This window comes from Mercenaria mercenaria, chromosome 5 (assembly GCF_021730395.1).
Source record: "Mercenaria mercenaria strain notata chromosome 5, MADL_Memer_1, whole genome shotgun sequence".
Taxonomy (NCBI): Eukaryota; Metazoa; Mollusca; class Bivalvia; order Venerida; family Veneridae; genus Mercenaria; species Mercenaria mercenaria.
The window spans coordinates 51,798,806-51,816,087 of record NC_069365.1 but is presented as its reverse complement, the minus strand read 5'-3'; the positions used below and the strand labels follow the sequence as shown (position 1 = coordinate 51,816,087).

Genomic DNA, 17,282 nt, shown 5'->3' with positions numbered 1-17,282 from the left:
GGAAAGATAAAAGCAAGAACTTGGTGTTTTATCTTGTGGTACATCAATTGCTCCAACAATAAAATTTACATAAATTACAAATTGTACATGCAAAATTGGACAATAAAATTGCAATAAAAATTTAATTGAAAAAATATTTATGCATTAATCTCAATAACAAAAGATACAATTAACACACGTAACTACTTTTCTCATATTTTCTAATGTTATAATTCATGAAAGAAATAATCAACTAAATATTAAGTAATAAATAATAAGGCTAAAAAATAATTAAAATAGAAACTGAATATGCAAACAAGTTTACTTATTAATAATGATAATATATAATATGAATAATTCATATATGATCTGTTGTTAAAACTAAATTTCAACTTTAAACAAATGGAAATTTAAAAGACTTGAAAAGTCATTTTTATTACTTTAATATCATCTTTCAAACAAAATAAAGCTTTTAGCACCCCCCCCCCCACCACCACCACAAAAAAAGACTTTTAAAACTGACAATGATACTATCAATTGAATATATACAAAAAAAACAACAACATTATTTTCCCTACAATCTCCTTAAAATTCCTAATGTAACATTTATTTTTTTGTAAATTCTGATGTAAATCTCACATTTATGAAGTTCTTGTAAAGAAATGCTAGAGAAATCAGTACCTACAAGATATAAAAACTCCCACCATAATCCAACAACTGACCATTTACAGAAGTGTCAAAGCAATAATGATGTGTATTACCTACATTACAACAGCCCTCCCCTCCTGGGTGGAAAATAAAAGGATATATTACCCTCTTTAAATGTCCCTAGCCTTGTTTAACAATAGCCTCCCATCATGACTACAATCATCGCGGCCTAAACAACACTTTAACGCCTTCCAAACAAGTCTAATTATAGACTAGAATCCGAAGTTGACATAACAAGAATCTACGAAATCAAAAAAAAGTTCACGGTGCAGTTCACTCGAATTTTTTACTTACTGTGCCTCATTGTAAGTCCGTTAATTAAATCCCCGATGTCCAAGTCACTCGACTAAATAAGAGTCTCTTTTTAAACTAACACTGGACAATGGTCATTCTTTCTGCCCCATTTTAATTACAAACACGACCACTTCACTAGCATCCACTCTTCAATGGTCAAACGAAATGTACTGACCCTTCAACTGTAATGATTCGTCTAATTTAAATTTTACCCCCAGGTGAATTTTAAACTTCACTGTTCCAATATACTGACTGATGCACAATACAAACTCGTAAGAGAAAATTACAAGTCCATTTCTTATCACTGTCTCAAAACTGGTAATTTCTTTTCAATCATTACAAAAGTTAAAAAGCCATAAACAAATAATCACCATTTACTGCCGCAGATCACTATTAAATATTCACAACTTCTGTTTAAATTTGTCCAACACCGATTTACATGTTGTCCAACGTCTTTGCAAGAGATATTCTGAAAGTCCTGCGTAAACTTTGGCCTTTTTAAATCGGCATTATGAAAATCAAACTACTTTTCTGTAAGTCTGTACTAATCTGATTTATCCGTGACTTAAATGAATGAATATGATATGGTATCTTACCCCAATTGTCGGTTTTATTTGTCATACTCCGGGACAGTAGTCAAATGAACAAAATTAATAACGTCGCTATTCAATGTAGAATTGATAAGCCTAGATGTACTGTATAGCCGTATAATAATTAAATACACAAGTAATTAGGTAAACTTTTATTTTCTTGGTTTTATACCTAGGTGCTAATGATCAGGAGTAAAGTTTGTCCAGATAATATAAATCCTCACGATTAAAAACTCCGTTGACATGTTGACTTATTCTGATAGTAGAAACTGCAAATCTTGCAATTTCATTATACAATTCCTTCCTGAGCACATAACTGTTAAATATTCCAATTTAAATAAGAACTGAATTCATTTTAAAAAGTTCTCTCGAAAGTTTAAATGCTGCACCAAAATTCTTTACTTAGACGTGACCCTCCGAACCATTAGGGTGTTAAAACTTTTATGACAATCTGACCACTCTAAGAGCAATGAATTATTGGTATTTCGTGAAAAGTCCAACCGACTGCGAGACACTCCAATTTTTCATTTGCATAAGTCTGTGGTGGGAAATTTCGAATGATTAAACAAATCTGAAAATCCTGAAACTACTGAAGAAGAAAAAATCTGTGCAAACAAATGCAGGAGGTAGCCAACGATGATATAAACGTAAATCATTTTTCCGACAAAACGTCAATTGTCGCAGGTGTGACAGATTATGATGGCGGTGAGGCAGAAAATACAATAATTCATAAGAAAATGGTTGCCGTGGAAAATCTACCATGCTTAAGTAAAAGATTTATACATATTTCATTATAAGATTTATACACTTTTTATTGAATTATATGCATGAAAGTGTGAAAATGAATAACTTGATTCAAATATGATTCAAGGATGAAATTTTTTACGTGAAATCCGAGAAATCTAGCTTATAAATCTTCCTCAATATCTTCTCATTTTTTTTACAAATTAATTCTATCATAATTTAAATGTTTTGTACTCGCTCTTCATATTTTTTGTAACTCATTAATTCTTCATTTCGGCTGCACAAATTTTCATACAGTTCTCATTCTGTTGCACACATTCTATAGAACTATCTGAAAGATTAAAGCAATTTCATAATTTCTCATCTTGGCATTTTTATTCTATCTGATGGGCTATCAAACACTACAGACATTTAGTTGATTGTATTTCGGCAATATCAATAATACTGCTATGCATACCCATAACGCATTTCATTGTTTTCGAAATTACCAAAATCATCATCAAACAGTGTCATGCCGCAGAATTGATTCGGCCACACATTTGTCCACAAAATGCAGGGATAAATTTCAGAGAAGTTGATTTTCCGTCAATATTTTGTGGCCCTTAGACTGACCAATCATTAATGTTATCGCAAATGAAGTGTATTATCTTGATCATGCAGTTGGAAATAAATGACAATTAATTAATACCGTCTTAAATCGGGAGACAAAGTAAATATTTGTACAAATCTTTTATTATAATGACCATATTTGGAAATGACAAGAATTATGAGGTTTCTCTATGAACTTAAAGCGAACTTTATACGAGTTAAGAAAAATTTCAGCCTCTGACGATGACACTGTGATAAAATTTTATCTCGAAAATATTTCATATAAAGAAGCGCTGCTTGACTCAACTTTTTCTTAATATAAAACATTAATTTAGTCATTATATCTTTTTATCAGTAACTAAAAAGTTGCCTTATTTCAATACAATGTATTTATAATATACAATTCATGTGTTATTTAAGTTAAAGAGAGTCTAGGATTCAAATTTAAACTTTTTAATAATATAGTTAATTAGCCAAATGAGGCCATGAATTTTTTCAACACCTAGGTCTTAACATCTTAAACCTTAAAGAATTTGCTATCGACTGAGAGCACAAGGGGGGAGCTTGCATTCAAGCCAAGGTCATTAATTCCGCTCCTGTCACGGAAAAATTGACACTTATTCAAACACACAACAGGCAGTCGGAAAGATTTGTAAAAATCTGTAAGAAAATTGAAACATTTATGAAGGACAATTTTAGGTCAAATGAATTTTTTTCAGTAGACTAAGTGACCATGGTGATTAGGGAAAACTTTTATCTGACTTTTGATAATCCGCTTGTGAGACACAAGTGGTGTTTGGATTAGACGCGAGCTGATGAAACCAGCCATGATTAATCTCCGTAAACAATTTCCCGTTTTCTTCACCTTAAACTGTGGCTTAAAATATCCCTAATAAAGTAAATATGAGATCTTAATGAATATATCCAATAGAAACGTTTAAAAGATTTCATCTGGGAAAAAAAATGTTTAAAACTATAAGTTGACAAAATGCAAGTGGTACCAGTGGCCAATTGTAAAGGAAAAAGTAGTTCCCTTAAGACTTATGGACAAAAAGAAATGCATTGTTTGTTTTGCTGCATAATGCACAGATTTTAATGAAAACTTTTTCCTAATTTAACACTGTATTATTGCTCTAAACAAAATGGCTGAGAAAGGTTGGAAGTTAAAGATGACTTTACACATTTATTCATAAACTGAATATTTAATCAATAATAGCATAGCCATATATCATATACTCATATCCCACCATTTTGAAATATAAAACATTAAAAAGTTTCTAAATTCTGTCGACTGTCCTTATCAATTCAAATAAGGCAATATCAGGGGGCTCTTCAAACTTAATAAAATACGCTACCTATAAACGTCAGATTGCGCTAATTTCACACATCCATATTGGTCCCTGTGTAAACTAAATCGGGGCTTGAAAATGACAGTAAAATCGGTGATAAATAATCATTGATGTATATTTACAGAACGTATCAAAGACAGGAATAGCCACTTGAAACTTAACAGGGATTCTCAAAAAGCTTACAGGATTAAAATCAAGAATATCATATTCAAAGTCCATCGATGACAGTGGACTTTACAGATCAAAGGGGAATAATATGACCTTAAGTTTGCAAATATTAGTGTCAGTCATACTTTAATATCGAGGAATTAAGTTTTGCTTTTCATGCGTTTTATATACTGAATTCAATTATCTCCCCTTACAGAAAAAAAAATTGTATAAAGATTTTTTCCTAATCTAATGAGCACGTCTTACTTAAACTTTCACTACGTAGTTTACTTCACTTCCAAATTTTTCTAAATTTATTCCTCGTAAACTTAGTAATGGTCCTACAAGTTCAGATTTAAAAAGTAAGAAGTGTAATTAATTGAAAGGAAAAAGGTATATTTTATACAAAACACTGTGAAGTTAGCTACAGTTCAATTTCAGGTTATCCGTTTTTAAAATCCACAAAAGGTTAAGCCATCATCTTTATGCAAGAGTCACGTTCTGACAAGTGGACAGAGTGTTTCTCCCTAAACATGAATTAATGTTACTTTCAGCTTAAAAATGGAAGATTTGTCCATCCTTTCAACCATATATTCCTTTTTTTTTTAAAAGACTTTAATATATCTTTTCATAATTTTGTTCAATACAAATTGATATATAATATTTATTCATAACTGGATAAAATATTTTCTGAAAAGGTCATGATAGCATCAATATTTACCTGAAAAGCTTTTGTTCAGAATCTTTTTTTATGGTGTAAAATTCTGACCATATTTTTTTTGGCTTTAGGTACCAGAATGCAAAATGACTCTAAAGGAAACTGGGCCAGCAGTCAGGGTCTGCTTAAATGAGGACTCAGGAAATAATCATCAACAGAATGGTAATTGCATGAGATTTTTCTTATGAAATCACATATCAAACATCTAAATGCATGCTTATTAAATATATTTATTGGGGAAAAGTATAATCCCCATCAATAAAAGAGATCTTGTACAGTTATCAGGAGAAATAAGCGAGACTTTGCTACATGCTCTTAGAGACATTTAATTCAATCTCCATGTCATCAAACTCTTCAATGATGGAAGATGAATGTTAAAAAAGAACATTTTTAATGAAATTAAACTACTTCCTGTGACATCCAGAGAGCAGTTACTGTGTATTGTCAAGGCAGGAAAAGGCCTGGTATGAAAATGACAGTGTCTGGAAAAAATACCCCTCCCACAGTAAAAACACAGACTGAGAAAATTGCAATGTCTGGCTGAATGTTTTCAAAACACTTTCTATCTAATCAAAACTTGTGTCTGCAAAACTTGAAAACCTTATAGTGTATTGCCTAATGATTTAAATTCAGAATAGAAAGATGGTTAAAGATAATTTTTGAAATTACTAGTTTGGTATGGAAGGGAATCTCCGCCAGGACATCTATGCTGCTTAATGACATTGCTATGTTATTTACATACATATGCGTTCTGCAACATTGCAACTGCATTTTAGTTTCTTACATTTGCCTTACAAGAAATTCATCTTGAATGCTTCTTAATGCTAAGAAAACAGTCCTTTCATGAATATCGGTTATTCTTGCATGTAATTGACAAGTGCGTTCAACCTTTTTGTTTGCTTACTGCAATATTGAAATGTATACTCACGCTATTACTAACAGTATTCTATGTTTTCTTACGCGTGTTTGACGTTTTTGCTACTGAATGTAACGAGCTATTAACAACGTTGTGACTTGTGAATATTCCGAAATTTTCATAACTTGATTGTTACTGCTTTTTGGATTTAACATTAGTGATGCTTGCAACCTCTTGGTTCTTGTTTATATTACAGTTTCCCGGCAAAAATAATATACTAAAACACATGGCTTTAATAAATATTTAAACTTGCAGTATAACAAAAATTTAAGCATGGTAGTGCATTACAACATTACAAGGAACCAACAAAAAGCAAAAATTTTAGCGCAAATTAGTATACACGGGAGACCACTCTCGACGGCAAATTCACGTGTTCGGTAGTTTCCGTGGGTTAAACGGTGAGAGAGTCTAAGCTTACCCGTGTATACTTGTGCTGTTTTCGGTGGAAATTACGTCCCTGGACAGTTGGAAATTATGAGTACTTTTTTACTAAAACACCGTTCATGGTTCACTGATTTTACGGAAACTGCCGGAAATTCTGGTTCCCAGCTTTTTACGAATTTCATATTACAAATGTTGAAGTCGCATTTGATTAACTTCGTGCTGCTTAGTGCTTACTTTGCACTGTTTTCGCCTTGCATAAATTTCAATCATTGCAATACTAAGAATCCATGAATTTAAAGTAGGGACCTACATAGAAAAGGTCTACAACATGGACCTATATTTCAAAAACAAAAAACAACGAACAACAACTAAATGTTAACATGCATGTGTTAGTTTTATATAATGGAGGAACGATTTAATCAATTTCAGAAAGTAAAACGTACAAAACACTTAAAACTTGTTCACATAAACATTTTAATATGCCACAAAATGGATGCATTTGCCATTTACACGCAAGAATATGCGTTTTACATACATGCAGTGACGAAAGATGCAAGGCATGTGCAACTAACATATAGAAGGTAACACAAAGACGCATGGATGTTGCATTTAGTTTAAAACAAATAACACAAGGCAACATGCATTTGTCATTTAGCAGCATGCATGTCCTGGCGGAAATTCCCTTAAATGCAGTTGCAATGTTGCAGAACGCATATGTAAGTAAATAACATAGCAATGTCATTTAGCTGCATGCATGTCCTGGCGGAGATTCCCTTCCATAGTTTGGATGTTGGTCTGACAGCAGTTTATTTTGTTCTGATTACTTCCACTTTTATCTGTCAATCAACAATTTAAATGTTTCATAACAAGTCAGATGCCTGCATGGGTATAGTATAATATCATCCAAACTACAGAAATTGTCAACTCTAGTTATTGTTACAACTAAAGATGGGTCACATACAATCATCCAAAGGGAACCAAAAATTATTCTAAATCTATCAGTTTCAGCTATGAAAGACAGTGGGGGGGGGGGGGGGGGGGGCAAATGTCTGAAACCCCCCCTACAAAATATGTTAGTCTTCAACTAGTTTCCTGTGAAAAAAAAACAACTAAACTAATCCTGTTTTCTTTTTCTTAAAATTAAGAACTAGAAACCAATCTGTCTTTGCAAAATATTTTCGTATTCTTTGAAATTTTGCTTTAAATACTTTCTGGATAAAATGATATGATAAAGAAGAAGGCTTTCAACATCTCCACAGGTAGTGATATATAAATAAATGTGTTGTTTTTGAAATTATTTTAAGGAATGAAATATAGGGGTTTAAATACTTAGTTTTGAAAAGTTGTGGGAGCATCTTTCAAAATCAAAACTCACAATGTCCTTTTTTGTTCTGTTCCATGGGAGAGTATCGCTAAATCACAACTAAATACATGTCACCTGACCTTCAAAAAGTGTAAGCCAGGGGCTTCATAAATCAATGTCCAAAATTTATAATTATTTTCATCTCCAAATTCATCCAATTTACCAAATTGTATAGAATCAATTTAGAAAGCTGTCTAAACCCGCTCATTAGCAGCGCCCTCTGTTCTCCCACAATGCAACGTTCCTCCCCCTTCCTGGATTACCGCGGACAGTCGATGGTCAACCATAATGATTCAACCAGTCCTTTGCCGACAGTCACCTTTTAACATAACTGTGCTATGGCTATAAATTACTGAGCGATTATCTCTATTCCCGTTTGACTCTTTTTGTTATTTAGGTAATCAACCTTTAAGCTATTTTTTTAAAAAGTGACATTTTAGCCGAAAAAATTAAGTCAACACCTGGTATATTTAAAAATCTTTTCATGCATACACCCCACAAAATGTTGAAAATTTCATATCCTTTTATATGCTGTATATTTATGGTTAGACCACTTTTTTTTATCCTGTTAATTTTAAGTCGTAATAGTTTTCACTTTAAAATATACTGCAATTTTTTTTATAAAAATGACACTACCATCAATTTTGTTAATGACAAGTAAATAGTTCCATACCTTTTAGAAAACGATTTAAAGAAACTATCCTTTTTACAGCATTACCTGTCTGAACCACTTACTTTATGACACTGAGAAAAACGACAAGTTCCCACAATAAGACAACTTCAGAAAGACCGCATAAGGCTTTAAAGTCTAAACTGACCTATGTTATAAAATAATGTCCATCCTGCATTAATATTCAACCTCATGTGTCCGCATTGTCCAAATATGGACATTGCCATGCAAAAATGTGACAGGGAGTTGTTCTTTGAATATTAAACATAGAGAATTTGCCTCATCTTTAGTGGCTTTGCATACTTTGAACTTCATTAAAGCTATTAACATTTTTTCTAGTCTCATCTTTTCTGTCATATCATTAAAGGCTGTTTTAAATTAATCTGGAGATTTAAAATACCTATTGGATGACAGTATCATCCGTTAACTGACAACGAGTCATTCTTATTGTTTACTTAACATGTAGAGTTCCATAAGGCTCTTAACCCTAAATACCCTGCTAAATTTTTATAATGAACTTGTCCATCTTTCAATTTGAACAGTACCATTAACTGTTAAAAAGAGGTGCTTACCAAAAAATACTGACTGAATGGCGAACAGTGCAGATCATGATCAGACTGCACAGATGTGTAGGTTGATCATGATCTACACTGGTCGCAAAGGCAGAATCAGTAGTGATTAGTATGGTAAGGCTCTTAAATTTTAGTTAAAATCAGATAAAGTAGCTGTCCAAAAAGATATTATGCATGAATACATGATTAGAAAATCACTCCATTCAATGCTGTGCATGTGCTTATGCAGTAAAAAAAAAATAAAGGGAGGTAATAAAAACATTATGGATCAAAATATTCTTCTTACTATTAAATAATCAATATTCAAACATCTGACAAATATAACAGAAAAGATAGCCATGTACTTGGTATAAATTAAAGAAAGAATGATTATTACTGAAATAATATACCATTTTACATATTCCATTATCTTCATTTAGAATATGTGTAAAACTGAAAACTTGTGTTCAATAAATTATTCAGATTCATGTAATGCATTAGGGATAAACATCTTTCTGCTGGTGATTTCGCAGGAAGCAGCTTCATCATAAATAAACAAGTAAAGGAAGTAAATAAATAAATAAATAAATAAATAAAACCATTATGATAAAATCAAACAAAACTTAAAATCAATAAAACTGAAATAATCATACACTTACAGTTAGTCCTAGTATCAAGTTTCCTTAAAATTTGTAAGTCACATTTTTTTTTCAATTTTACACAAACAGATCAACCACCTTGAACCACAGATCACAAAATACATGGACTTTCTCGCAAAAGTTAATGTTCAGCCCCCTTTTCAACAAGTAGCTATTCTAAAAATATGAAAATCTCTTTAAGCTCGCAAACCCTTTATCCCATTGACATTGCCTTCAAAATTCCAACTTAAATCGTCCCAGCTTCACACCAAAGTGTTAAACCCAGTGACCACAATAGTCAACAGGCTACCCTTTATTATATACCAACATAAAAAAGAATAGCAGAAGATGTGCCAAAATAGACAGATTGGGTAAAAGAATAAGAGTGTTGTATTATTGCGCAATAGTGGTGAATTTCACACCGATAGTGTTTACCACTAGCCAAACACCAATATTGCATAGTTATTTATTCTTATGAAGTAAAACTGTCCCTTTTGTAAACAATAATCCTTTTAACACTTCCCTGATGACTTCAATTATATCCCTCCAATAAGCACACTTAATGTATCTCCATTTTTCAATAACTGAATTATCTCCCTTTTATATTTTTTTGCCACTTACTTAATGCTAAATTAATCTGCCTTTCCTTTGATCTACAATTTACATGTTTTAGATTGCTGTTGAAATAACATAAATTAACATGCACAAAGATAAACAACAATATAATATTAAGAAATTAAAACATGTGTAATTTTTTTTAATCATACATAAAAAAAACAACAATAAACAAAGATGGTTATCACTTTTTATCTACATATATGTACATATAGAAAAGGATTTTTCACTTTAAAAAAATTTATTTGCTTTAAGTTCCATGCATCCACAGCATCCCAAATTGAACATTACATACATTAAAAGGGAGGTAATAGGTGAAAATTGTGTTTACACGACAAATGAATAATATTTTTGTTTAACAAGACAGTGTTAGTACATAAAGTTAAATATAATTGCTAAGTTTGTTGAGACACAGTTAGGTCAAGCTGTCTGCGATAATAAAATCTTTGACAAAATAGACTGTATCATTTTTATGAGACAAACAATTAAAAATGTTTTACCACATGAAAGCAATGGATCAAAAGGCCTTTGCCATTTTAAGTAAAGGTATGGCAGTACTAAAACTAGCTCTATAATTTGTATTATGCAGCGATTCATATGTACATCAAAACTTTTTTGAGAAATTTTTGATATACAAAATGTCTAGCAAAAGAATTGAGTATCTTTTAATTTAAGTGGAACAGCAAATGTATATTATCGAACAAACATGGTATGAATGAGATAGCTGTATCGCCCATTTCACACTGACTACACTTCAATTTTGTTTTAATTGCGGAGACAAGTAGTTTGGTATCTACGAAACATCGGGTCACAATCAAATCCTAATGTTTATGTTAGACCTTTCCTTTTAAGGTGACGAAACCCTCGTATTTTAGTTACACCGGAATCTGGTACTGACCAAGCATCTCAAAAGAGGAGTTTGTTTCGTAAAGGAATTATGGGATTTTATCACATCTTTTGGCAATTATTGGAGAAGGAAATTTTGACGAATTTCTAACCAGTGCCAACTTTATAATAATTTCCTGGAAGTAACTGAAGCACATCTTCACAGCAAAGGCGAGTTATGACAGTACAATGAAAATTATTGGCTATGAAAAAAATTGTCCCACAGAAAATCTGACTCTGTGGTTACCGTATAGTGGACCCAAGTACCGAAAGTGAAAAACTCTTCTCTACCAAGAAAATCATGCTGTTCTGCATATAGCTTTCATACAACAATTCAAGTTGATCTGGTACACTTTATTCAAAATCTTTATGAAAGAGTTTTTTTTTTCATTTTGACCCCTTAAACCTCTCTCATTCATAAAGTCTTTGATGGAATCTAAAACGAAAAAGATAAAGAATTGTGTATAAACAGAAATTCAAAAAAAGAAGACATATTTTCATTGAGCCCGAAAAGACCTATATAAAACTGAAAGTTGAAACTTGATATTAATGTTTGGTAAAACAATAGACGGACCACCAAGTGTAAACTGTTTAGAACAATAAAGTGACAAAAAGTTGAATAAGCACCAAAAATATGGTAATCATGATAAAGCCGGTTAAATCAAGATAAACACCTCAATGTACAAGAGCAATACCTGCAAGTTCTGAACATGTTTAGGGAAAGCAGACACAAAAAAAAGAGATTTCTGTCATCATGCTTTGATCCTACATGGCCCATTTTACAAAAAAAACAACATGGCTTTTATACAGAAATAGATATTTGCAGAGCTTCTGTTATATATTTCAGCAAGTGGCTAAAATGTGCAAAGTTATTACATTGCTATTTTAGAAAAGTTATAAACAGTAACATTCATAAGACACTTGTGAAAACTACATCATAATTATGTTTATTTAGAGATTTATAACTACCAAGAGTATTATTTTCAGATACACTACAAGAAAAGGACATGATTATGACTTTTAAATAGTTGATAGCAACCATATTGGATTAAATTCATGTATATAGGAAATTCATAATATAACATAGGATAAGCAAGGATAAGCTTAGATTAACATGATAATAATCTAATAAAGGGGGATAATCTGCTCTTAATCCCTTATATCCAAGGAACAGTCAATGTATGTATTGTTTAAATGGATTAATAATAACAATGTGTCATTACCATTATAATCTAATCCGTAAGATAAAAAGAAAATTAGATCATACACAAAAATAAGTATAATTTCATAAACTGGACATAAGAGAGTGCAATCAAGGGGAGTAATTAATTTTAACCTATATTCAAATAAAGTTATTATAGATATGGGTTGTTTTTTGTTCTTTTTGCTAGTTTCTTAAATAATTTTCACAAATTATAAAATTTCAAGCCTATAATACTAATTAAAATATTTCTAATTAAACATATTAATTTTTCAATAATTTTATGTAAGGGAGATAATTTACTAATAATTAAATCACAATGAAAGAATTATTTTTTTTCATTTTTCAATAGTTTTTATTTCATGCATATTTCATAACATCATTTCCAATAAGCCCCAAAAAGTGGTCCAGATGGTCCAATAAAAACCATAAAAACATGTCTGCCAGAGGGCCTTTTCAAATGGTCACCATTAAAGTTGTCCAGATTTTACTTTTGTTTAACAGCTCATGTGACAATTTACACACCTGTTTAATTTCATACCCATAAAGATCAAAGAATTCACTCTAATGTATATGATATTCTGTCCAAAAATCAATAAATCTGTGCATAATGTCAGGTAAAGGTGACACAGAAATGAAAATGATTTTCAAAATTTTTTGGAAAATTACATACACTATTGAAATAATACCCAATATGACAACAGTTAAACTACATCCCTAAGACCATTCATGAAACAAAACGGCTAGCAGGCCTTTGTAAATCGTACAAGGATACATTCACAACATTAAAAGATGCTCTATGAAATATTTCGATGTGGGGGTTTAAAAACTTTTGGACTGCCCTGTAAGCCATTGTACTTGAAACAATAATAAAGCATTGGGTTAGGTAACTTAGGTACTTGAAGAAAAGCTGTTCAGGAAAGTTATTTCTTTCCTATGAAGCACTGACTATTAAATAAACACTCTTGATGTATCAGAGGACATGTGCAAGTTGCAGAATTTCAGAGGGGGGTAATAGTTACAGGCGATATTTTCATTACACACTGACACTGAAGCCTACAGTCTCGGTATCTCCAGTGCTTGCAATACAATGACAACAGGAGACACATGCAATCGTTGTAGCTGCCAGCAACTCTCTATAGTACAATATTCTACAATACAGACACAGGTTGCAGTGGAATATCAATCTCATTAGGATGAATTATTCAACAGTTGACAAGTTTTATTATTCCAACATTAAACCATCAGTGCATTAGCAGCATTTTAACACTATAATCCTAACAAGTTTTCCGAGATCATCCATATTTATGATGTTCACACTGTGCCAAAGCAACTCCAATCCACTGATTTTACTATATGCTAAAATGGCTGTACTTGGTTAAATTGTTCTTTTCCTTTTTTCGCTGGATGAAATAACATTTTGACACAATTATTGGTCATATGGTGACTTTTCAGCTGCTGATGGTGGAGGAGGACCCAAGGTGACCATCTAGGTATCATTTCAGGCATGGGCGTGCACCTGGGTGGAGCCACTGGCCGGGCGGGCACCTGGGTGGAGCCACTGACCTTCTGTTAGCCAGATGAATGGCTTCCTCATAGCAAAGAATTTTACATCCCAAAGTAAGGTTATGATCACACAGTGGTGAGTGGGCAAGTGATACGAAGTCAGTCAAAGTCTGCAGCCTTAAACCAGTCAGCCACTAAGGCCCCTGAAGGACCATGCTCTTGCAAATATGAAAATATTACTATCAACTCTGAAAAATAGTCTGGTAAACTAGTGCATCCATATACCATCTGCACATTAGTTAAAAATGACTTTTGAGTTAAAGATGACATTTGAATAAGTTGCTTTTTGAGTTAAAGTTGACATATGAGTTAAAGATAAAGTCTAAGCTATTGAGTTTCAATTATATATATACATATAAAAAGTTTCCAGACTTATAAAAGAGCCTGGACTAGAAAAGCTTTGTTAATTTACCATTAATCTGGGTTAATATTGGTTGCAGTTACTGAAAAAGTGAAAATTTCAAGAAATAATCCAAAAAATGTGTGCATCTAACTTGACACAATTACGAAAGTTAAAAAAAATATGATCACTGATCTATCATTGAGAAAAGACAAGAGTATTTTAAAAAGTCAAGGAGATAAATTAATTTCTCAGCATGAGTAAGATAAACAAAACATGCCGTATCATTGTTCGACTGCCTGCGCCATACCAATGCACATCCCAACCAACACAGTAGCCAGGAATGTCCCTTTGCAATATAGCAACTCAAAACAACTATGGCCAATGTAATTAATATGGAAACTGCAGATGTTGCAAAAATGCAACATTTATGCTAAAAAATGCAACATCTAAAAATACACTTCATCTTAAGAAGTTCATTCTTATCCATCAGATGTTCGTCAAAATCCCGGGACGAACCTCTGATTTATTTCTGTCGTTTATTTGGTGAGCATGCGCACTCGTAATTACTACCGGGAGAAGTTTCAGCCAATCAATGTTCGCCACTATTTGGCACGCCGAATTGAAATTTCAAACAATATGTAAGCAAGGTAGTTGCTAACGATGGATAAAGTCGATATTCCATGATTGCGATTAATAAAGATTTATTTCTGTTATCCGATGTTAAGAAATTTACCTGAAGAAATAATAATATTCCTCGTAAGTCGGCATCGATATGAAAGGACGCGGTCACGCTTTTCACGGACGATTTTGATTGGTTCGCTACATTTTGTCGCGAAACGACGCTGATTGGCTGAAACGTTTTACCTGTAATGTAACTAAACCACAAATATCGGCGAAATGTGCCAGAGGTTCATCCGGGGATCCAAGGTAGACCTCTGGTATGCGAGAATGAAAAAGTTCTACAACTCTTGAACCAAGGCAACTATAACTCTAACATATTTCAAACTGCCTCAGTAGAACTCCAGGAAGCATTGAACAAAGCCTGCACAAACAAACCTAAACACATCCAGCCTGATCCAAAATCATTGACTTTTCCTTCCGAATCACACATATCAGAAGAAAACTCAATCAACACTGTACAAAATAAAACACAATTTTGTATGCTAAAGGCTCAAAGTAAAACATAGTACTTTTAATATAATGTAAAAAAAAAAATAGATAAAGTAGATGTCCCAAAAGGGAATATGCATAAATTATATTGTGATAAAATATTACTTTTAATGTTGAACATGATCTAAAACCGTAACAGTAATAAAGGGAGGTAATCAGAAACAGAAGATTCAATAATACCTCCTACTTTGTTGAGTAAAATACTGAAAATGATTATAAATACCTTTGAAAACTATTACCAAAAACAAATAGTAACAGAAAATTAATATCATTTAACTTAAAAGTAATTTTCTAAATTTTGTGCAGCATTCTAAACAAAATCATTATGGGCCTTTAAATCATAATCTGACAAGCTTACCTCATTGAACAACACATCATGCATACATTAATCCATGCACATAAGGACTAAAATGCAAAAAATTCTATGACTTCATTAACATTTGTAGTTAATTAGAAAACTGGATATGCATCAAGCAAACATACCACTGGTAAATATTTCTAAACAAATAAACAGTTAACCTGATTCATTTGACATCAGTTACCTATCAGCATGTTTCATGATCTTTATCAAACATGCAGTAAGAATGATGAAAATCTTGTACCAAATTTGATCAAGATCTGTTATCAGCTAGAATTGAGAGTGACATTGCCAAAAGGATGTTTGCTGTCAAAACCTATTACAGGATTTCACTTAAAGACACGTCTGTATTCTACTAAACAACTGTGAATTACCGTGAGTTGTAAATCCTTAAAGGTGAACAAAAAATAAATTCCAAAGCCTTATACACTTGTCAAAGACAAGCATTTTTTATGTATTTACTCTTTTGAAGATTGATTCTTTTGTTGTTTAATACAAAAAATCTAATTAAGACATCCCACATTAAATATCTTGTTAATTTTGTTTCAAATAAATAAAACAATCTTTTACCTCACATTTCCTGCACAAAATACAATGAGAAATGTGCAGATGCAAAACATTGTTCAAAGAAACTGGATTACAATATATCTTTTATAATTGCAGGAAAATTGATCAAAACCTTTTCTGAGGCTGTATGCGGCTTGCATTTTGTATAATTTGATCATTTCAGATGCAATTGCGTCAATTGGTCTTCCTGTGGACAATAATTTTTGCAGGAGATTTAAAATTTTTTTTTTTTACATCATTGCCTAAATCAATGCATTTCCACTTAAAATTTCAAAGAAAAGAACATTTATTTCAAAAACTGTGCAAAAACAGGGAACAATAAAATTATCAAAAGACCATCCTTGGACGTTTGACTTCAATAACAACAGCCTAAGAAACTAACTTTATTTTTGGCCTTAAACGTTTTCTACCAGGGTTTGAAATGACACATGAATGAGTAAGGATTTTTCTCTGAGCAATGAAAACAGATGCTTCAAATGCTGTTTAATCGTTGGCACTCATTTCAATTAAACTCTATCCTTAATTAACCAAAGCTTGATCTGTATCATACAATTTTGTATATACCAAATTTGATAGAAATCTCATTTGCAGACTAAATTTGATACAAATCTGATCAGTAAATACGACAGGAGCAAGTGACACTCCAGATACGTAACTGTACGCACTGGACACATATCTGTGTTACTGAAGTAATTGACATCAGGCGAGGAGATATTATCTCCTTCACCAATGATATAGGAATTAGCAGGGGATAAGAGGGAAACATTGAAGAAAATCTTGTAGGAAAAATAAACAAGGATATCATTGATTACTGTAAATATTTATAGAGGATATTGAATAATTGTCAAATGATATGTCAGTCTAGTTAGTATTAAAGCTAATCAATGATTAAACAACGGTTAATGATCGATACTTGAAGAGACATGAACGAGGCATCG

General features: G+C 32.1%; 1 protein-coding gene across 17 annotated transcripts in view; it reads right to left on the bottom strand.

Annotated features, from left to right (window-relative positions):
- The window catches only part of LOC123557227 (protocadherin-9-like), a 78,447-nt gene that overhangs the window by 17,557 nt on the left and 43,608 nt on the right, over nucleotides 1–17,282 (bottom strand). The window contains exon 1 of one of the 17 annotated variants that reach the window (XM_053543538.1): nucleotides 8,516–8,572. The exons of 13 other annotated variants lie outside the window; for them this stretch is intronic. The gene's annotated coding sequence lies outside the window, so the exon portion shown is untranslated. 3 more of the 17 variants (XM_053543537.1, XM_053543534.1, XM_053543532.1) reach the window with 3 other exon arrangements.